Raw genomic sequence first — 21,929 nt, forward strand, 5'->3', positions numbered from 1 at the left:
AAGACATAAGAGGTTTTTTCACAGATCTTTCATGGAGAATTGCTATGAAAACCATACTTCACTGTAGTCATCATTCTTACATCATTCCCAATGAGCAGAATGTCGTATACATATAGAATAATAAAAGTAACCATATCTCCCATTGTCTTTCTGTAAACATAGGGTTTATCCAGATTCTACTCAAAATCAAACTATTTGACTGTTGAGTCAAATTGGAAGTTCCAAATTTTGGAAGCATGGCCACAGGCGAGAAGGTCTCCTTATAATTGACTCATTCTTTCTAAGTGTACCCTTTTATTACAAACCGAGATTCATAGGTCTCAACCTTTCCATCAAGACCCTTCTTCCTCTTGTAGATCCATTTTTAACCGATTGCTTTAACCCCAAGGGGTGGGTTTATGAGAGTCTAGACTCCTTTGGTTTTCATCGAGTCCATCTCGACTTTTATGGTATCTACCCACTCTAGGGAGTCTATGTCCAATATAGCTTTCATATAAGTCACAAGATCTTTCTCACTATTCGTAACTTCTATCAAGTAATTTTCTTGATTATAGCCATAATGAATTGGAGGTCTAGAAACTCGGGTAGATCTTCTAAGCTGGATATTATTATCTATAATCTGTAAGTTATCTTCCACTATTCCTGAGCTCTCTTCATTAAGAACAACTTCCTGATGATGATTGTTTAGGATGTAGTCCTCCTCCGTGAAATAGGCATTTCCACTAACAAACAGTTCTTGTTCTCGTGGGCCATAGAAAAAATACCCTATGGAGTCCTTGGGGTAACCTATAAATAGGCAACAGTTGGTTTTGGATTCCAATTTGTTTAAACATATCTTTTTGACATGTGTTGGACAACCCCATATTTTCAAGTGTCTTACACTTGGTTTCTTACCGGTTCATAGCTCATAAGGAGTCTTAGGAACTGATTTGGTTGGAACCCGGTTTAGCACGTAAATTGTAATCTACATTACATGCTCCCAAAAGGATATAGGTAACTCCGAATGGATGAGGACTGATCAGACCATATCTAATAGCATCCGATTTCTTTTCTCTGACACACCGTTTAATGGTTGTTTAGCAGGAGGATATAAATGTGATATAATCTCATTGTCCTTTAAGTAGTCTCTAAATTTGTCGGAGAGATATTCACCTCCTCGATCTGATCAAAGGGTTTTAATAAATCTCCCCAACTGTTTCTCGACTTATTATCTAAACTCCTGGATCTTTTCAAAGGATTCAAACTTATGTCTCAATAGGTACACATAACCATACCGAGAATAATCATCGGTGAAAGTTATGAAATAATAGTGTTGGTTCCATGTCCTAACATTCATGGGACAATGTACATTAGTATGTATAAGGTCAAGTGTGCCCGTACTTCTTTGAGGTTTACATGTAAATGGCCTTTTTGCCATCTTGCCTTAGTGACAAGGCTCATAAGTTGGTAGATCTTCCACATTGAGAAAATCTAGAGGACCATCCTTCACCAATCTTGTGATACATTTGCTTGGATCGAACTAGGGAAGGTGAGTTCAAAGTTTCTTTAAATTTTTATTGCAAAAATCAGAAGAAAGCTGATCTCTATCAATCCTTGAAAGCCTAGGTTGTGATAGGGTTTATTGGAAGATAAAAGAGAAGAAGAGAGAATAAGAAAGAGTGGCGTTCTAGTCTACTTTGCCCTTTTATTCTTTTATCTCTTTATGGAGCACCTCTCCTAATCAAATTAGAAGATTATCAAAATCTAATTTGGATCTTGACTCTATTAAGAGATAAGCCTTATCCTCTTAAGATAATGGGTACTCTATACTGGTGTGTCTGGAAGCACGTCGTTAAACACTCTGGAACACCAGTTTAAACATTTATAATTTTTTTCGTTTCTCACAGCAACTATAAACATAGTTGATGGAGCGCAATCCAGTCGGTCCTAGCTATCAACGATCTTGCCTCTGACTGGAGCAAAAGGTGCCTGAAATGGGGAAGAAAGTGAGTAGTCTTCGGGGAGGAACCCGGTGAGAGTGCTCCGAAGCTCAAGTTAGTATTTTCTCAAAGGCAAGATAAAAAACCAGATGGCGCAAAGTTATCACGTACCTCCATTCTTGGGGGGAAGAGGGCCTTTTATAACCACTTCGCGCACTCACTCCCAAGCTCCTGTCAGGTCGGGTATCATTACCTCTGCACTTCTGCCAGTTCGGGTGTCATCACCTCTGTTGGGGCAGACAACCGCCACTGCTCTCTTTGTCAGAGCCGTCTCTGTAACTGGAGGTGGCGGTGGCAGGTAGCCGTTGAAGTGCGGCTATCAAGCATCAAATCATAAGTCAGTCAGGTGCGCCGCATCAGGATATGAACTCCTTTGGTGTCAGGTATGGTTGTTTAGTTCGACGGCTTGGAGACAAAGCGCCGGAGTGGTGTGCGAGGTGAGGTCTTGAGTTCGGATAGAAGTGTGGCCCGAACTTCCCTGGGGTGGGCCAGTTCGAGTTGTTGCCCTTTGCGCTCCTCATAAGGCTCGGGGTCAAAGGGAGAGTTTGGGCTCCTTTTGGTGAGCTCGGACCGCTGGTTCCTCCTGTCGGAGCTCGCACCTTGAGCACACTACCGTGCCGAGCTGTCGCTCCTGCCAGGTCACCTTCGGTTGCTTCCACGTGTTGGGTGGCCAAGAGGTCGGGCCAAATCTTCCTCCATCAATTGCCCCCCACTCCTCGCGCTAAGGGTCTTGCCCTAGTGCGGGGAGTTCGCGAGGTAACGGGTGGATTTGACCCGTACTTCAAACCGGTTGACTGATGGCGTGAAGTGTGCGTATGTCAGGAGATTTTCGGATTCCTCGAACGCCAAAAAGTCAGAAAACACGCCAATCCATCTTTAAATGCTAGGAGACGTGTCAGCGGGCGTTATTTCAAATTCAGAAAACGCGCCACTACTGCCTTCAATGCTGGGAGACGTGCGCCAGTGCCACTTCAGTTTCCAAAGATGTGCGGCCAGTCACGTCTCGGTCTTAGGAGGTGTGCGGTTAGTTTGGTCATGAGCCGTTGGATTTGCCTCGATCAGAGCCGTCGGTTTTTGGTCACTATGGGTATAAATAGTGGGGGACCCCCAGTCGCTTTCCATCACCATTCTCCTGCATTCGCTTCTTGAGCTCGTGTCCAAGTTTTAGCTCGCGTCAACCTTTCGTAGCCCGTTAGCTTTTTCCAGGTTAGTTAGTACTTTCTTCCTGGTTTTCCTTTCCTCCCGATGTCTAGCTCGGATAGCATAGACAACTTCTTGAGGGGGTTAGATGCAGGTTCCACGAATCGAGCTGTAGCCCCCGATAGCCTTAGTGAGCCCGAGGTAGAGCTCGAGGGAGAGCTCGAGGAAGAGTTTGAACCCGTAGGCCTAGTCGCCTCGGGTAGTTTGGCATCCTCCACCCGTCGAGGTCGGACGTTAGACAAGTTCGGGTCCTCAACCATGACGCATGAGGGGCTTTACTCCCTTATCACCCAGTTCAACCTGCCCGGGGAGTATACTTACTTTATACCCTCGGGCGACTTCCCTTGGGAACACGGTTCGGACGAGATCGTGATATTCCGGGAGCAGCTCGTCGCCGGGCTGCGCCTACCTTTCCACCCTCTTATCGTCGAGGTTATGAACCACTTCGGTGTCACCATCGGTCAGCTCCACCCGAACTCTGTCTGCAATTTGGTTGGGACTATCTCCCTCTTTTGCAAACACATTCTGCCTTTGGACCTAGAGATCTTCTCTTATATTCTCATGCTTAAGAAGCAAGCGGGTCCCCTTCCCGGGCGTAGGTGGGCGTACTACCTGTCTCCTTGCCCGGGGTTCAAGCTTTTACACGATCTTCCCAACAAAGTCCCCGCGTGGAAACGGGACTACTTCGTGGTACAAAGTGCAACGGGGTGGCCGTTCCAAACCGGGTGGGGGTTGGCTGCCCTTGACCCCGGTGTTACGCTAGATAGGGAGACGGCGAAGGGTGCCTGAAACGGGGAAGAAAGCAAGTAGTCTCCGGGGAGGAGCCTGGTGAGAGTGCTCCGAACCTCAAGTTAGTATTTTCTCAAAGGCAAGTTAAAAAACCAGAAGGCGCAAAGTTAACACGTACCTCCATTCTTGGGGGGAAGAGGGCCTTTTATAACCACTTCGCACACTCACTCCCAAGCTCCTGTCAGGTCGGGTATCATTACCTCTGCACTTCTGCCAGTTCGGGTGTCATCACCTCTGTTGGGGCAGACAACCGCCACTGCTCTCTTTGTCGGAGCCATCTCTGTAACTGGAGGTGGCGGTGGCAGGTGGCCGTTGAAGTGTGGCTGTCAAGCATCAGATCCTAAGTCAGTCAGGCACGCCGCCTCAGGATACGGACTACTTTGGTGTCAGGTATGGTTGTTCAATTCGGCGGCCTGGAGATGATGCACCGGAGTGGTGTGCGAGGTGAAGTCTTGAGTTCGGATAGAAGTGTGGCCCGAACTGCCCTGGGGTGGGCTAGTTCGGGTAGTTGCCCTTTGCGCTCCTCGTAAGGCTCGGGGTCAAAGGGAGAGTTCAGGCTCCTTTTGGGGAGCTCGGACCGCTGGTTCCTCCTTTCGGAGCTCGCGCCTTGAGCGCACTTCCGTGCCGAGTTGTCGCTCCTTCCAGGTCACCCTTGGTTGCTTCCATGTGTTGGGTGGCCAAGAGGTCGAGCCAATTCTTCCTCCATCAATTTCCTCCCACTCCTCGCGCTAAGGGTCTTGCCCTAGTGCGGGGAGTTCACGGGGTAACGGGTGGATTTGACCCGTACTTCAAACCGGTTGACTGATGGCATGAAGTGTGTGTACGTCAGGAGATTTCCGGATTCCTCAAGTGCCAAAAAGTCAAAGAACGCGCCAATCCGTCTTTAAATGCTGGAAGATGTGTCGGCGGGTGTTATTTCAAATTCAAAAAATGCACCACTGCTGCCTTCAATGCTGGGAGGCGTGCACCGGTGCCGCTTCGGTTTCCAAGGATGTGCGGCCAATCACGTCTCGGTCTTAGGAGGCGTGCGGTCAGCTTGATCATGAGCCGTTGGATTTACCTCGATCAAAGCCATCAGTTTTCGGTCACTGTGGGTATAAATAGTGGGGGACCCCCAGTCACTTTTCATCGCCATTCTCCTACGTTCGTTTCTTGAGCTCGCATCCAAGTTTTAGCTCGCGTCAACCTTCTGTAGTCCGTTAGCTTTTTCCGGGTGAGTCAGTTCTTTCTTCCTGGTTTTCCTTTCTTCCCGATGTCTAGCTCGGATAGCTTAGACAGCTTCTTGAGGGGGTCAGATGCAGGTTCCACGAACTGAGCTGCAGCCCCTGACAGCCTTAGTGAGCCCAAGGTAGAGCTCGAGGAAGAGTTCGAACCCGTAGGCCGAGTCGCCTTGGGTAGTTTGGCGTCCTCCTCCCGTCGAGGTCGGACGTTAGACAAGTTCGGGTCCTCAACCATGACGCCTGAGGGGCTTTACTCCCTTATCACACAGTTCAACCTGCCCGGGGAGTATACTTACTTTTGGACCTGTTAATGGGCCGGGCCGGGCCGGGCTCGGGCCGGGCTTTTACTCTTCATTTACAGAAATATGTTAGGCCTGAGCCCGAGCCCAGCCCGACCAACGGGCCTACAACTTGGGCCCGAGCCCGGCCCTAATAAAAAGCCCGAAGCCCGAGCCCGAAGCCCGACCTAATAAAAAAAATTAGAAATTTTCCCTATTCAATAATGAATATAAATCAGAATTTATTTACATTAAAAAATATATTAATTCAAAATTTATTTATATTAAAAAATATATATAAATAAGGGAAAGAGGATGTGGAGAAGAAGAATTTGGTTGGAAAAAGAAGGGAAAGAGGTGAAAAAAAGAGGGGTATTCAACTAGGGTTTTTAGGTTTATTTATAGGTTGGGCCGGGCCGGGCTCGGGCCAGGCTCGGGCCTGACTATTTTGGCAAATCCCGAGCCCAGCTCGAATTTGTTGCGGGTCGGCCTTTTTGGCCCGAGATTAAGCCCACGAGCCTATATACCTATTCAAGCCCGTCTGGGGACCGGGCCGGCCCGTCGGGCCACCCGACCCATGAATATGTCTACTTACTTTATACCCTCGGACGACTTCCCTTGGGAACACGGTCCGGACGAGATCGTGATATTCTGGGAGCAGCTCGTCGCCGGGCTGCGCCTACCTTTCCACCCTCTTATCGTCGAGGTTATGAACCACTTCGGTGTCACCGTCGGTCAGCTCCAGCCGAACTCTATCCGCAATTTGGTTGGGACTATCTCCCTCTTTTGCGAACACATTCTACCTTTAGACCTAGAGATCTTCTCTTCTATTCTCATGCTTAAGAAGCAAGTGGGTCCCCTTCCCGGGCGTAGGCGGGCGTACTACCTGTCTCCTCGCCCGGGGTTCAAGCTTTTACACGATCTTCCCAACAAGGTCCCGACGTGGAAACGGGACTACTTCGTGGTAGGAAGTGCAATGGGGTGGCCGTTCCAAACCGGGTGGGGGTTGACTGCCCCTGACCCCGGTGTTACGCTAGATAGGGAGACGGCGAAGGGCCTCCGAGACTAGGCCCGACTCGGGTTAAAATGCCACCATTATCTGACGGAGGCCAAACTCATCCAGGTCAGCCTGAGTTCGGGTAGGTTCCTTGCTCAAAGGCTTGCCTTTGTTTTCCATTCTTTCGTTTTCCTGATGCCGAGCTCTTTTTGCAGGTGTGATGGACACGGAAAAGACTCGTGGTGGGAACCTGTTTCATGTCATGAAGAAGAGGAAGCGAGTTGCCAAACGGGCTCGTGCCGAACCGCCTCGAGATGCGGAGCCCGAGGTACCGAGCTCTCCGCCAATGGATCTGCCCAGGGAGCCCGAGATGGCCCCTCCAGTACAAGAAGCGGTAGGGGCCACTTACACCGAGGCTGCTTATACAGGGGCTCCTTACGTTGAGGCTGCTTATACCCGGGCTGGGCAATCAGGCTCGTGAGGCCAAGGCGACTTTAGGAGCGTGCTGTCGCCGAACCACGCTCATCAAAAAAGTAAGGAGGCTGTTTACCTTGAGGAGGTCGCGGCATGGGCCGAGCTTCCTTTGAACCACGTAGCCGGGCGTGTTGCCTCTTATGCCATGGTGGTAAGTCAGCGAATTCTTGTCGAGCTCCTTGTCATTACCTTTCTCACTATTACTCTTTTAACATTGTCGTTATTTTTCTTCTTGGCAGGTGAACTCCTCCATCCATGCTTTAGCGGCCCAAGCGGAAAGGAGCTCGAGGCGGGCACGAGTTGCCGAAGAGACTTCCCGCGCTGCCGAAGCGGCTTCTAGCGCTGCACATGCCAGGCTGGCGAGGTCTTAGAGAGACACTGAGGCCCTGGGAGTGGTGGTGAAGCTAATGGCGGACCTAAGGTTGGACTTGCAGCATCAGGTCGAATACCTTCAGGAGGATATTAGGGAGAGGACTGAGATCTTTTCTCAGGGCATCGAGGATGCCAAGAAGAAGGCCATTGATGACTATATCGCCTCGCCACGCTTTGACGACTTGATGGTGAACTCGTACAGGAGGGGTTTTAAACTGAGCTGGTGGATGATCAGGAACACGTACCCCGAGCTCGACATTAGCGCCATAACCACTTTGCGCATTACTCAGGAGATGGCCAACGCGGCTGACGGGGAACCAGATTCTGAGGACGAGGCAGAACCCTCGGGTATCGTTGAAGTGCCTTCCGAGGGTGAGGAAGATGTACCTCCGGGCCTGTGAGCTCACTTCTGTTGTTGTTTTTTTTTTTGGAATGTAAACAAAGTAGTTTGTAATGAAATTTTCTTTTGGTTAAGTGTTGTCGTCTTCTCCTTCGTTTCCGAACTGATTATATTGTCGGACTACTGGAATTAGAGCCTAGGGCGGATTAACATAATAAGGCTGTATGCCTAAACTGACTATATTGTTCTATCGAGAACCATACTCGTGCGGCCGCTTTTGGCGTCAACACTTGGCCCTCGATGATGAGATACCGAGGTCCTTATCAGCTCGCTGTTAGCGCTTTGCTTCATCAGCTTGGTGCTAGCATTTTGCCTTTGCTTGCCCACGCCGAGGTCCTTGGTAGTGACTTAGTCCACCTCGCTCGATGATTTATAGGTAGTATCATCTCAAGTTAACGACGTTCCTCACTCAGGGTACTTGTTTGCCCTCTAAGGTTTTGAGCTCGTATGCTCCCCCAAGCGCTCTCTTTACTCGGTAGGGCCCTTCCCATATCGGTCCAGTTTGCCCACGCCGGGCTCGGGTGCCATGATCTTATGGAGAACCAGGTCACCGACGCGGAAGTTCTGCTTTTTACTCTGGCATTGTAGTATCGAGCTACTCTTTGCTGGTAAGCTGCGGTCCGGATGTACGTGAGGTCTCTTACCTCGTCGAGTAGATTGAGGTTGGTACGTAGCTTGTCTCCGTTTGTCTGATCGTAGTATGCTTCTAGTCGCAGTGTAGGTACTTCGATCTCCGTCGGGATTACCGCTTCAGTGCCATAGGTGAGATTAAAGTGGGTCTCTCTCGTGGCGGTTTTTTCTGTAGTTTGGTGAGCCCATAGAACACTTGGTAGCTCGTCCGCCCACAACCCTTTAGCTCGGTTTAGTCGCGCTTTCAGCTCGCGGAGGATAGCTCTGTTCATAACTTTTGCTTGACTGTTTGCCTGCGGGTGCGCGACCGATGTGAAGTTCTGCCGAATCCCCATATCTTGGCACCATTCCTGAAATTTGATGTCCTCGAACTGCTTGCCATTGTCGGAGATCAGTACCCAAGGTAACCCGAAGCGACATACTATGTTCTTCCAAAAGAAGTTCTATACGTTTCGAGCTGTGACTGTTGCGAGAGGTTCAGCTTCTACCCACTTTGTGAAGTAATATACCGCCACCACTAGGAACTTCCTCCCACCTGTTGCTGGCGGGAATGGCCCCAGGAGGTCATGCCCCATTGCGCAAAGGGCCATGGACTAGTGAGATACTTGAGGTCACGCGGCAGACTGATGGGGGATATTGGCATGCTTCTAACACTTGTCACATTTCCTAACAAGCTCGATGGCCTCTGCCTTCATCGTTGGCCAGTAGTACCCTTGTCGAAGTGTCTTCTGGGCGAGGGCCTTGCCCCCCAAGTGTCCGCCGCACAGACCTTCATGAGTGTCGCGGAGTACGAGCTCGGCTTCGGTAGGTCGCAAGCAACGCAGGTAGGGGAGTGTGTAGGATTGTCGGTACAGCCGTTCGTCTATTATGACATATTTGGCTGCCTGGCGCTGCACCCTTTTGGTTGCATTGCGATCTGTAGGGAGGGTCCCTTCTAGCAAGAAGCTCGCAAGTGGGTCGATCCAGCTCGGCTCTGCTTCAAGGATGGGAGCGACCTCCTCTGCCCCCCCGAGAATGCTAGCCCGAGGTAAGTCCTCTATGTACACGGTTCTCATGGCATTGTGACTGGTGCTGGCTAACCGGAACAGGGCGTCGGCCTCAGTGTTCTCTGACCTCGGGATTTGTTTGATGATGTGTGACTGGAAGTTGAGCAGAGCCTCCTTTACCTTTTCCAAGTAGGCGATCATAGTTAGCTCGCGTGCTTCGTATTCGCCCGTAACCTGGTTGACCACAAGCTGGAAATCGCTATAGATAACTATGTGTTTTGCTCTTACCTCTTGCGCTAGGGCCAGCCCGGCTATCAATGCCTCATACTCCGCCTCGTTGTTGGATGCCGCGAACTCAAAGTGTAGCGCGTATTTCAATTTCGTGCCACCCGAGCCGCGCAGGACTATTCCAGCCCCACTACCTTGTTGGCTCAAGGAGCCATCTAACTAGGAGAGATGCCACCCTGGCTGCTACCTCACGGGGTTCGAACACTATTGAATAGGAGCTCTGGGGTCACCCGAACTGGGGATCTCGGGCTCAACCGGCCTGGGGACTTCGGAGCTGAATGTTCCCTTGACGATGAAATCTGCTAAGGTTTGAGCCTTAATAGCAGTTCGTGGCTTATACTGGAGGTCGTACTTGCTGACCTCGATGGCCCACTTCGTCAGCCGATCGGAAACCTCGGGCTTGAGTAAGACTTGCCTCAGAGGTTTGTCAGTCAAGATGATGACAGTGTGAGCCTGGAAATATGGGCAGAGTTTCTGAGCTGCAATTATCAGTGCTTATGCCAACTTTTCTATCTGCGGGTATCTCATCTCTGCTCCCTACAAAATTTTACTAACATAATAGATGGGTCATTGGACCCGATCTTCTTCTTTTATTTGTACCGAACTGACCACCTCATCGCTTGCCGTGAGGTACAGTTCTAAGACATCGCCCTCCTCGGGCCTGGTTAAGACTGGCACACTAGCGAGGTATTTCTTTAGCTCGTGGAACGCGAGCTGGCAGTCTCGGGTCCATTCGAACCCTTTGCCTTTAATTGCCTTAAAGAAAGGCAGGCGGCGGTTTACCGACTTGGACATAAAGCGGCCCAGGGCGGCTATGCGGCCATTTAACCTTTGGACCTCCTTTAATTTCTGGGGCGGTCTCATGTCTATGATTGCCTTAATCTTGTCCGGGTTGGCCTCAATGTCGCGCCGATTAACTATGTGCCCTAGGAACTTGCCCGAGGTGACACCGAAGATACATTTGTTCTGATTTAGTCTCATGTTGAATTGTCTCAGGATTTTAAATACAAAACACAAATCGTGTATTAATTCGTGCGAGAACTGTGTCTTGACGACCATGTCGTCTACATAGCACTCTATCTTTGTGCCAATTAAGGGTTGAAACAGCTTATTCACAAGCCTTTGAAAGGTTGCCCCAGCATTTTTTAATCCGAAGTGCATAACCTTGTAACAGTATAGGCCGAACTTTGTGATGAACGAGGTCTTTTCCTCGTCGGCCGAATCCATTCTGATTTGGTTGTAGCCCGAATAGGCATCTAAGAAGCTCAGCAACTCGTGTCCCGAGGTCGTGTCTACCAAGTGGTCGATTCTGGGCTGTGGGAAGCAGTCTTTTGGGCAGGCCCGGTTCAGGTCGGTGTAGTCGACGCACATGCGCCACTTGCCGTTGGTCTTCTTTACCAGAACGGAGTTGGCTACCCAGCTCGGGTAATGGACTTCTCTTACGAAGTCGGCTGCGAGAAGCTTCGCGACCTCCTCGTCGATTGCTTTCCATCGCTCCGGGGCTAGGTTGCATTTCTTCTTTCTAACGGGCCTAACTTTAGGATCGGTATTAAGTTTGTGAGTTATAAGGCTGGAGTCAATACCGGGCATATCGGCCGCGGACCATGCAAAAATATCTAAATTTTGAAGTAAGAAGCTTACCAGTTCGAATCGTAAAGGTTCTTGGATGGAAGCGCCGATCTGTAGCGTCCGAGCTGAGTCCACAGCTGAAGTTGGGATCAGGACCGTTTCTTCTGTGGGTGCAGCTCGTTCTTCGCTTTGCTCCGTAGGCTGCTCTAGTTCGAGGTCGTCGGTCACCTTGGTTTTTCCCTTCAGGGCGGCGACATAGCACTTGCGGGACTCGAGCTGATCGCCCCGCGCTACTCCCACACCAAAGTCTGTAGGAAACTTCATTGCGACGTAGTAGGTGGAGACCACTGCTCGTAGGACATGAGTGATTGGCCGCCTTATTATGGCATTGTATGGGGAGGGGGTCGCGACCACCAGGAAATCGTGGTTGAGTCTGACCGCACAGGGCCATGTGCCGACTTCCACAGGTATTGTCACTTTCTCGAGGGGCCTGACTTCCTCTCCGCTGAAGCCCAGTAGAGGAGTGTTTGCGGGCTTCAACTCGCTTCCCCGTAACTGAAGCTGGTCAAACGCTGACTTGAAGAGATTGTTCGCCGAGCTGCCTGAATCAACAAGCATGCGCCTGACTTCGAAGTCGTTGTTCCTTAGTTTTATGACAAGCGCATCATTGTGGGGGTAGTAAATCCCTCGCGCATCGTCTTCCGTGAAGAAAATCGGTTCCTCCGTCTTCGGCCTCTTCAGAGGGTTCTGCTCTTCTTGGGAAGCTTCGCAAACTTATGCCCAGGCCGCTGCCGAAGTGCAACCCACTACTACCGAACCTCCCACTATCACGTGGATGGTTCCCCGAACTGGCCTCTCTTCCGGAGACTGTCTTTGCGACTATTCGGCCGGCCGGCCTGCTGCTAGACTCGGGTGCATCCTTACCGTGCTCCCCTTGCCGACCTATCTTATTATTATTGTTATTATTATTATTATTATTATGTTGTACAAAATTTCTTAAGTACCCGCGACGGATGAGTTCCTCTATCTCGTCGCGGAGATTATTACAATGTTCGGTACTATGACCGTGGTCTCTATGGAAATTGCAGTACAAGTTCTTGTTCCTCTCGTTTGGGTTCCCTTTTAGGCGAGGTGGCCACTTTATGTACAGGACGTCTTTGATCGTCATCAAGATCTCAGCCCGCTTCGTGTTCAAGGGCGTGTAGTCTGTCCGACCTGCCATGGGAGCTCAGAACGGCTGGCTCGGTTTCGGCGCTCGAGCTGGATCCTTCCAGCTGTCTCCTTGATCAGGGAGTTATTCTCTCTTTCTTTTCTCAAACCCGCCCCCAGTCCTTTGGTTGATCTCCTCCTCCATTCGCATGAACTTGTCCGCGAGCTTAAGGAATTCAGCAATGGTCGCGGGCTGGTTGGCCACTATGTGCCACTTGAACTCCTTGTGTGTCACCCCCATCTTGGCCGCCACGAGCTGAACTGTGGGGTCTAGGCGTGGGATCTGTAGGCATGCATCGTTAAACCGCTTGATGTAGCTGCAGATGGGCTCCCCTTCCTTCTGGACCATGCCGAGGAGGCTCTCCTCGGTTCGGGGGCACCGCTTGCTGGTGATGAAGTGCGCGGTGAAGACCTGCACGAACTGGGCCCAGCTCCTTATTGACCCAGGGGCCAAGTTCCTGTACCAGGTGCGAGCCACTCCTCTGAAGGTGGTAGTGAAGGCTACGCACATACAGGACTCGCTGGCCCTAGCCAGTGCATCTGAGACTGGAAGGCATCGACATGGTCGCTGGGGTCAAAGGACGCATCATACTTGTCGAGTGAGGGGAGTTTGAACTCTCCGGGCATAGGAACTGCAAGGAGTTCTAAAGACAGGGGGGAAGGGATTGAAAGGATAGGGGCAGCCTTTACCTCATCCTCGCTCCCTTCTTTACCTCGGAGCTTGGGTAGGACGCGGGTTGCAGTCCAGCGGCTTCGCAGGCGGCGCCTCTGCTGCTTGGAAGGCCCGGCGTTGGCACTACTTGCCTCGGTGTTCCCGAGCTCGATGGGCCTAGACTGCTGGAGTTAGTCCGTGGCTAAGGCGCTGAACCAATTTTTGGTGTGCAGGGGCCCGTCCTAAGAGCGTCGAGGTGATGCTGACTTGATGGATCGGGTTCCTGGTCCGCCGGCGCGTGGCGAGGCGGGGGCAGCCGCTCTCTCTCTCCTACCAGGGGATAAGGCCTGGCTTCTAGAGGGGCTTCGAGCCTGGGAGGCCCGAGCTTGGGAATTCTCTTGGTGGGGGCACCCACCTTGAGGGGAGGGCTTGGCTCACCTAACGGCGGGGTGCCGAGGTGGGAGCTGTGGCTGACTTTGAGGCAGTTGGGGGAACTGCTACTGGTAGTGGTATTGGGATACATGGTGCAACATCTACTGCTGGTAGATTTGATGTTGTTGAAGCTGCTACATTTGGGCTTGGATGGCCCGCATGCCATGCACCAGGTCATCAAGCTGGTTCTGGCTAATTGTCGGGGGAACAATGGTTGGTTCAGCAAAGGTGGTTCCAACAGAGGGAGGAAGGGGGACGTTCATGGCGGGAAGATTCACGGGCGCCACTGTTCGTGGCGCATTTAGGCTGGGGATCCCATCCACCGGAAGGGGGATGGTGAACTATCCGATGCACACCACGGGGACTTGAAGTTGTTCCCCGGTGGCGTTCATCTCCGTGCTACGTCCGACATTGCTGGAAGAAGCCATTGGTGTTGGGGTTTCTTGGAAAAAATGTGCTATGAAATTTTTAGAGGGAGTCTTTTAGAAGCGTTCCCACGGACGGCGCCAATTGATGGAGCGCAATCCGGTCGGTCCTAGCTATCAACGATCTTGCCTCTGACTGGAGCAAAAGATGCCTGAAACGGGGAAGAAAATGAGTAGTCTCCGGGGAGGAACCTGGTGAGAGTGCTCCGAAGCTCAAGTTAGTATTTTCTCAAAGGCAAGATAAAAAACTAGATGAAACAAAGTTATCACGTACTTCCATTCTTGGGGGGAAGAGGGCCTTTTATAACCACTTCGCGCACTCACTCCCAAGCTCCTGTCAGGTCGGGTATCATTACCTCTACACTTCTGCCAGTTCGGGTGTCATCACCTTTGCTGGGGCAGACAACCGCCACTGCTCTCTTTGTCGGAGCCGTCTCTGTAACTGGAGGTGGCGGTGGCAGGTGGCCATTGAAGTGCGGCTGTCAAGCATCAGATCCTAAGTCAGTCAGGCGCGCCGCCTCAGGATACGGACTCCTTTGGTGTCAGGTACGGTTGTTCAGTTCTGCGGCCTGGAGATGAAGCGCCAGAGTGGTGTGCGAGGTGAAGTCTTGAGTTCGGATAGAAGTGTGGCCCAAGCTGCCCTGGGGTGGGCTAGTTCGGGTTGTTGCCCTTTGCGCTCCTCGTAAGGCTCAGGGTCAAAGGGAGAGTTCAGGCTCCTTTTGGGGAGCTCGGACCGCTGGTTCCTCCTCTCGAGGCTCGCGCCTTGAGCGCACTGCCGTGCCGAGCTATCGCTCCTGCCAAGTCACCCTCGGTTGTGCCCACGTGTTGGAAGGTAAAATAAACTGGAAATTAAAGAACAAAAAGTAATTCTAAAACTGAAGAAAAAATGGTTGGGATTCAAATCCAGAGGTGGCAGTAGTGGCGATGGCGAACTACAAGTAGGAACCCCTTCTCTTGCCTGGGCGTCCTCATCTTCCTTTACCCTTGAACTTCTCAAGATCGACCTTCCTTCTTACCTGGGTGAATTGACCAACCCCTTCTCCAGGGCCCCTGGGGTCCTTTTTATTGAGAAGGGTGGATATAACTGGAATTGGAGAGAAAGAGGGGGGCAGGCAGCTGGGTTTTAGCAAAAATATGGGTGCCCTACGTTTAAAATGTAGGGTCAGGATGGTTCTAGGGTGATCCTAAGGCTTAGAAGAAAAGGAGAAGGCACCCAATTTTATGTAAGGCTGAGATTTAATGGGTAAAGGCTGAATGGCGAAGATTAGAAGTTAGGTAGCTCCTAGGGTTAGAATGCTAAAATGAGAGTGCCTTAGAATGGATGGTGGAGATTAGAAGGGATGGAAGGTGAGGATTTATCAGTTAGGGGTGGCGAGGGTTTGTTAAGAGTGAAAAGAATGGGTTAAAAGGCGCCCTAGGGTTTGCTAAGGAGTGTGGAGCATGCTAATACAGTAGGATGGGCGCCCAACTGGGTTTAGCAGCTAGGAGGCGCCCTCCTACTTTCAGTTTTTCACAAAAATGCCCCCTCTCTCTGCTGGACTTCACACCAACTTCCCAAAATCTACATTTCAACAATAAAAACTTCCCAGTTTTCCCCAGAATTTGCCCAGAGACTCTTAGAGGCCACAATATTGAAATTAACTGGGAAAATGACACAATTTGACTTTTATAAGGCCGAAAATACCCCTGAATTGATGCCCTTAAGGCATCAAAATGCAGGGTTATCACATACTCATTTCCAAACCCAGATTCGACCCAGAGCACATGACAAGACAACTTACTTAATCTTATTAATTATGGGCCTAAGGCCCATTTCTTTCAAAGGCTCATGACCCAAGATGTTGCATGGCCAACTTTCTCAGATGTGAGCACTAGGTTTAGGTTGTGAAATTAGTCTGGATAGTTGGGTCCTTTCAATTTGTTGTCGTTTAACAATTTAGCAAACTGTTCGTGTGCCATTTCTGATAAAAGGCACAATTAATTAGTCCATGACCTTAATATTGTTTAACGTTACCTTTCATACAATAGAATTTTATCTATGTTTCATCTCCATTTGTTCATCTTTGAAATTTCCCTCCTATCTCAGTGACAAGGGCATAGTTCATGTCCTTAGAAATGTGGGAAATCACATAGGTGCATGGGGCCAACTATTTCAGCTACATAACTCCATCACTTTTTGTGAAGGATCACATATCCACCCATCTAATGAGCTCTCCCTTTGGCCTCCATCACCCAAAGTACCATGGAAGATTCTTCTATTTTAGGATAGGCCCCTTTCACTAGTCTATGATGCCCTTATCATCTCATGAAGCAATCCCACTAACTATTTCAATGAAATGGATAACCTAATTTTATGGTACATTTCTACCCACTAATTCAATCCGCTTTCATGCTAATGACGGAATGCCTTTAGGGGATATTCCCTATCTCATTGCACTTAAATTAATCATGAGAGAACATGTATATCAGTCCCTAGGTCAGATTTAGGTCATACCATAGTGGCTCCCACTAACTTTCATAAAGTCAAATTCAAATAGGCCCTTAATGGGCTATGTTTCTTGTGAGGTTCCTCTTGGGGAGGAAGCTATTGAGGGGGGCCATTAGAAAATGAGATCATGCAATGATCCATTAGCATCATGGCAATAATATGCATTCAGTCATGATGTTCATGGAGAGTCACATAAGTGAATATATGGGCCAAGTGCTTATGACCCATGAACGAATCACATCCATTCAACACATTTCATACACATACATAATTGATCTATATCAATTCAAAACTTGTAAAACCCATATCCATTTAGATTAACACATGATCATCCCATCAATGGACCAAATTATCTATTAATTTTATCTTGCCATATGGGCTGAACTATAAAAAACAGTTCAGCTGATATAGTAGTAGTCTATGCTGAAATGGGCTAGTCTTGTTTTAATCTAAGATAAAAGGGTTTTTCATGTATGGGCCGAACTGGTCCATGCAATGGGCCATCAAACCCCTAGCCTAGATCAATTTTGGGCCACTTAAATAGTTATCCTAAGGGTTTTGGTTAGACCCCAAAGAACCGTAAGTTTGGCCCAACAAGATTTTACCAAAACTAGGTCAGATTGGCCTATGGTTTGGTGTGCAAAACATGCATCAACTCACATAAGTAACAATTTGAAATTCTCAATTATGATTCACAATCATATCATCAAATAAATAACAAATAATCATAAATAAATGGCTAGGGATGATAGTGTGATGGTCTGAATTCAATCCAGACAAAAACTGCATCCCTACGAAATTGCAATCTGTAGATCAATCTTTGTTTTCTCTGCAGGCTCTAGCAATTTCTCTGATGTAAAAAAATAGAAAAGCCCTAATTTCTATTGCTAACATTAGAAAAACCTAATACATCATTTTTCTAGAAAAGAAAAATAATTAATTACAAATCAAATAATCAAATTAATAAATTCGGTGTTTACAAATTTTGCCACCATCAAGAGTTTGATCTCCATCTAGAGGTGTAAAGTGGGTCATACCGGGCCTGCACGGCATGGCCCACAGGTGGCCCGCGCAAAGTGCGGGCTATGTCATGCTGGCCCATGGGCCGTCACAAGCCATGTTGCCCTCCCTAGTGAAAATTTTGGGGGTCGGCCCAGCACAGCCCACGGCCCAGGCCCGCGTAGGCCCGTGGGCCAAGCCTTGGCCCAAGTTAGGCCATGGATCGGAACAAAGCTATTTTTGCCTATTTATTTTAAAAAATTGAAAAAAACTTAAAATTTTAATTTTATATGAATTTTGATGTATACAATTGCTTATATATACAATAATTAAATAAATTTGTATAATAAAATTGAAAAAATATTATATTTATATTATTATATTATTTTAATTTATATGATATATTATATATTATATATAAATATATAAAATATATAAATATTATGTATATATAATATATATAAATAGTATATATGGGCCGTATCGACACGCAGGCCACGGGTGGCATGGCCTGCTTGATCGTGCCGTGCTGTGCCAGCCCGTGGACTTCAAACCCTAGGCCCAGCATGGCGCGGGCCAAAAGGCGTGCTAATGAGGATGAAAATTTCCCCATCCCCATCCCCGCAGGGGGAAAATCCTCCCCATCCCCGCCCCATTTGGGGCAGATCCCCACGGGGATTGAGGAAATGAGGAAAATTGACATCCCTAATTTTGTGGTTTCTGTATCAGATACACTTAGTTCAATTATTAAAATCAAAATTGGATCAATATAGGGCTAGATTAATTGGGGGGTGATCACTTTCATCGTAGCTCAGGCCTGGCAGGACCCGCACATACACACATTTATGTCAGCTATCATATTTATTTGTTGTTTAATATTGTAAGCACCACTAAGTTCCTCAATGTGTCATAAGAATGAGTTGGAAGTGATTTGCCCTATGCAAAACATAGGTGACTTAGCTCGATATATATTTTTCAAAATATTCTATAAATCTAAATTCAACAAAAAAGAAACCAACCAGCACTGCATTATTGAGTATTGCTAGGCGAAAGGAAAAGAAGGGAAGCAAGAACAAGAATGCCCAAAAGGTGGCGCTGCCCCAAATCAAAAAAGATTGATAAAATCTAAAAGATAAATGTTTTATCCTATGCTCCAAAGCTTTTACAACATTTTCAAGGTTTAGCTATAGAGGCTGGATAGATGAATTCTACAATTAAGACATTTAAAAAAAATGAAGAAAAACTGAAGAAAAGAAAACAAAAACGAAGGAGAAGGAACGGCATATGAGGAGGAAATGAATGATGAAATCTCAACTCAAAGTGTTTTTGTAATTCTTTTACTTTTAAAATAGGTCAAAATTTAATATTGGTACCGTTTTCTTTACTTATTACTCTACAAAAATGAATGGGAGAGTATATTTGTATGTTTTGTGAGCTGTGTATGATGGGTTTGTGTTAAATGTTCTTATTTTCTGTTAAACTATAAATGTTGAAAACATCTCTATCCTTGATGAATCTTAATTTTTTCTCAATCTTTTCCTTTGTAATTAATCTCTGTTTTTACCTTCTCTTAATTATTATTATCAATGATATAATTACGGGTAATTACTTTCAGCCCAATCAATGCATATTAATATAAAAGCATATCTATAGTTCACTTTTTTTGAGTAATGTAACTTTTTATGTAAATTTTTTCAAGATTTCTTAAATGTATGCTAACTATCATACTTATGTTTTGTTTAATATAATGAAATCAAGGCTTTCCATTGTGATGGTGGGGGCGAATTTAATTCCCGTTGTGATGGTGTCCATGACCAATTTGGGAAAGAAATCAAGGCTTTCCATTGTGATGGTGGGGGCGAATTTAATTCCCATCCTTTTATCTATTATCTTGGTAGTTGTGGTATTATACATCACATCATTTGTCCAAGGACTTAAGTCAAGAAAAAATGGGATGGCAGAAAAGAAGCATCATCACATTGTTGAGACAAGCCTCATCATGCTCCTCCATGCAAACCTACTGATGCGAGGGTAGATCCTTTCAATATAGAAATTTATTTTATAAATGGGAAAGTTTTAGATTAGTACCCTCTACTTTGGGACTAGTGTTACTTTAGTCATTAAACTTCAAAACGTGCCAATCCAGAACTTAAACTTTTAAAATGTGACAATTTAGTTCCCGACGTTAACAATTCGTCAATTATCTTGTCAGGTGATTTCATGTACAACTTAAAACTTTTGAAAATGTTAAAATTATCCTTCGAAATAAAACACTATTCATCATCTTTTTATTTTGTTCGTTCAATCCTACACAGGCCTTGTGTTTGCTTTAATTTTTTAAAAGTCAAACACCAAATGTTAGTTACATTTGCACAAAATTAATAAAAAGCTTAAAAGAATAAACTCTTTGATTGCTTCTATTGTGAGCTACCATGTTCCACAGCTTACAAAAAAATCAACTCTTTGATTGCTTTGGTTGTGAGCTACAGTGTTCCATAGCTTACAACAACATCTTCTGTGTTTTGACTTTGATCTCTCTCTCGATTTCTCTCTCCCCCTCTGCACCATATTATAATTTATATAATTCTATTCTTCAGCAAGATCAACAGCATAAACAAGCATGTTTTGGTTACAACCAATCAGACAGAGAAGAGCAACAAAAGAGGAAAAGGAAGAAGCTGACTGGGTGGCTTAGGCCATGTTTGGGAGTGTTTATTCAAAATAAGTGTTTATTTGGACTATTAAGAACTTATTGATATGTGGGAAATAAGCGTAAAATAGTGATTATTTTAAAAATAAGGGCTTATTTTTAAGCCCAAATTTCTAGTTCTTTTAAGTGCTTATACAATAAGCACTTATTCAATTTTTTTCTTCCAAAATTATCCCTAGTTGAATTTTAAAATACCACTTATAAAATTATGCCTAGTTGAATTTTATGAATGCACTTTTATAAAAGTGCTTTCATAAAAGTACTTTTTAAAAGTGTTTTCGTAAAAGTGTTTTTATAAAAGTAATTTAGTAAAAGTGCATTCATAAGGGTATATTTAGAAAAATTGAAAGAAAATGAAGGACAAAAATAGTCACAAATGCTTATTTAAGTGCTTATTGGAGAAAAAAGACTACTAAACGTGTCGAATACAAATGTGTTTATTCGAATAAGCACTTGTTTTTAAGCACTTATTTTTAACATAGCCTTAACATGGTACATGGCTTTTTCACTATGTTTGGGCATTGCTGGAGTAGGATTTGCTTTAGGCTATGGATACCTATTTTGAATCCGAAGTTTCCCTTTCCCTTCCAAACATGGCTTTTGGTTCTAGGTAAGAATAAAGAGTTGTAAAAAGCTATGAACCTAGAAATTAAATCTCTCATGTAAAATATCAGTAGGATTCAAACAAAAAATAGGAGATTTCTCATTTTTGTGCTCCCGAGGAGACTGATAAAACAGGGGCAGCATGTTGTTTGTTTTAATAACATGGAACCCCCACCCCCAAGTCCTATTCACAACTAAAAAGAAATGGGTAGGGATCTTCATCATCCCACGGTGACCATGTTTGTGCAGTAGTTAGTATTGAGCAACCTTGACAATATAATATATGCTTATAGTCTTAGATGGTTAAACTCTACAATTGATATCTTCTATCCATTCACACCAACTGTTCAAAGGTGGGACATTGAGACTAACTAGGTACAATTGCTAATGAAATTAAATATTTTGACTGTCCTCCTTTACAAACTTCTGAGAATGAATGAGACCCACCACCATCTCCTTTTCCTCTGTCATGTAGCAATTTTGACTATTCTCATACCTCCATGGTTAAATTGCAAAGACAAACACACTTGATTAAACCTACCCAGAGCACAAAAAATTATGCATTTATGCAATTTAGTCATTAATGAAACCAACTTCCATAGAGGTTTAATTATTTTCCTTATTGTTGGGAATTGGGGTCACTGAAACTTGAAGGAGAAGCTCTAAGGTGCATCTTAAGGCACTGTCTTTAGAACATTATTTGGCCCCGCTCAGTTCCACCGAGTTTGTTGTTGGGTTATAGGCAAATCCATTCTCAGGATACAACAAACCCTTGGGTGAGAATCTGCAACTAGCAAAGTTGAAGAATCTCTGAAGAAACCTTTTGTGAGATAATAATAGATCAGATTGAGAGAGACAAGAGGTAGTTTCGAAACTTGTGTGTGTAAATGCTTGATTCATGCTCCTTAAATAATTTTTGAAGAGTTATGGAACAGAGAAGGGTGCTGGTTTAGAAAAGGCTCCTTCAACAGTCACAATTTCAAACAATGTGACTGTTGAAAAGGTAGTTAACAATTAATGACTGTTAACTTTGAATTGTGCCTCTTGATCACACCTGATCGAATTGTGACCATTGATGTTTCAATGATCAGCCTCGCACCAAAAGTAAAAGCCACCCTTTGAGCAAAGTGTGCCTCTAAAGTGCCTCATTGCGCCGCACACATGCACGCATACACGTGTACATGTGTTGTGCGGTAGCAAGCTCCATACTCTCCTCTTTATATCTAAGA

The sequence above is a fragment of the Nelumbo nucifera genome, chromosome 5 (genome assembly GCF_055504915.1).
Source record: "Nelumbo nucifera cultivar China Antique chromosome 5, China Antique-T2T, whole genome shotgun sequence".
Lineage (NCBI taxonomy): Eukaryota > Viridiplantae > Streptophyta > Magnoliopsida > Proteales > Nelumbonaceae > Nelumbo > Nelumbo nucifera.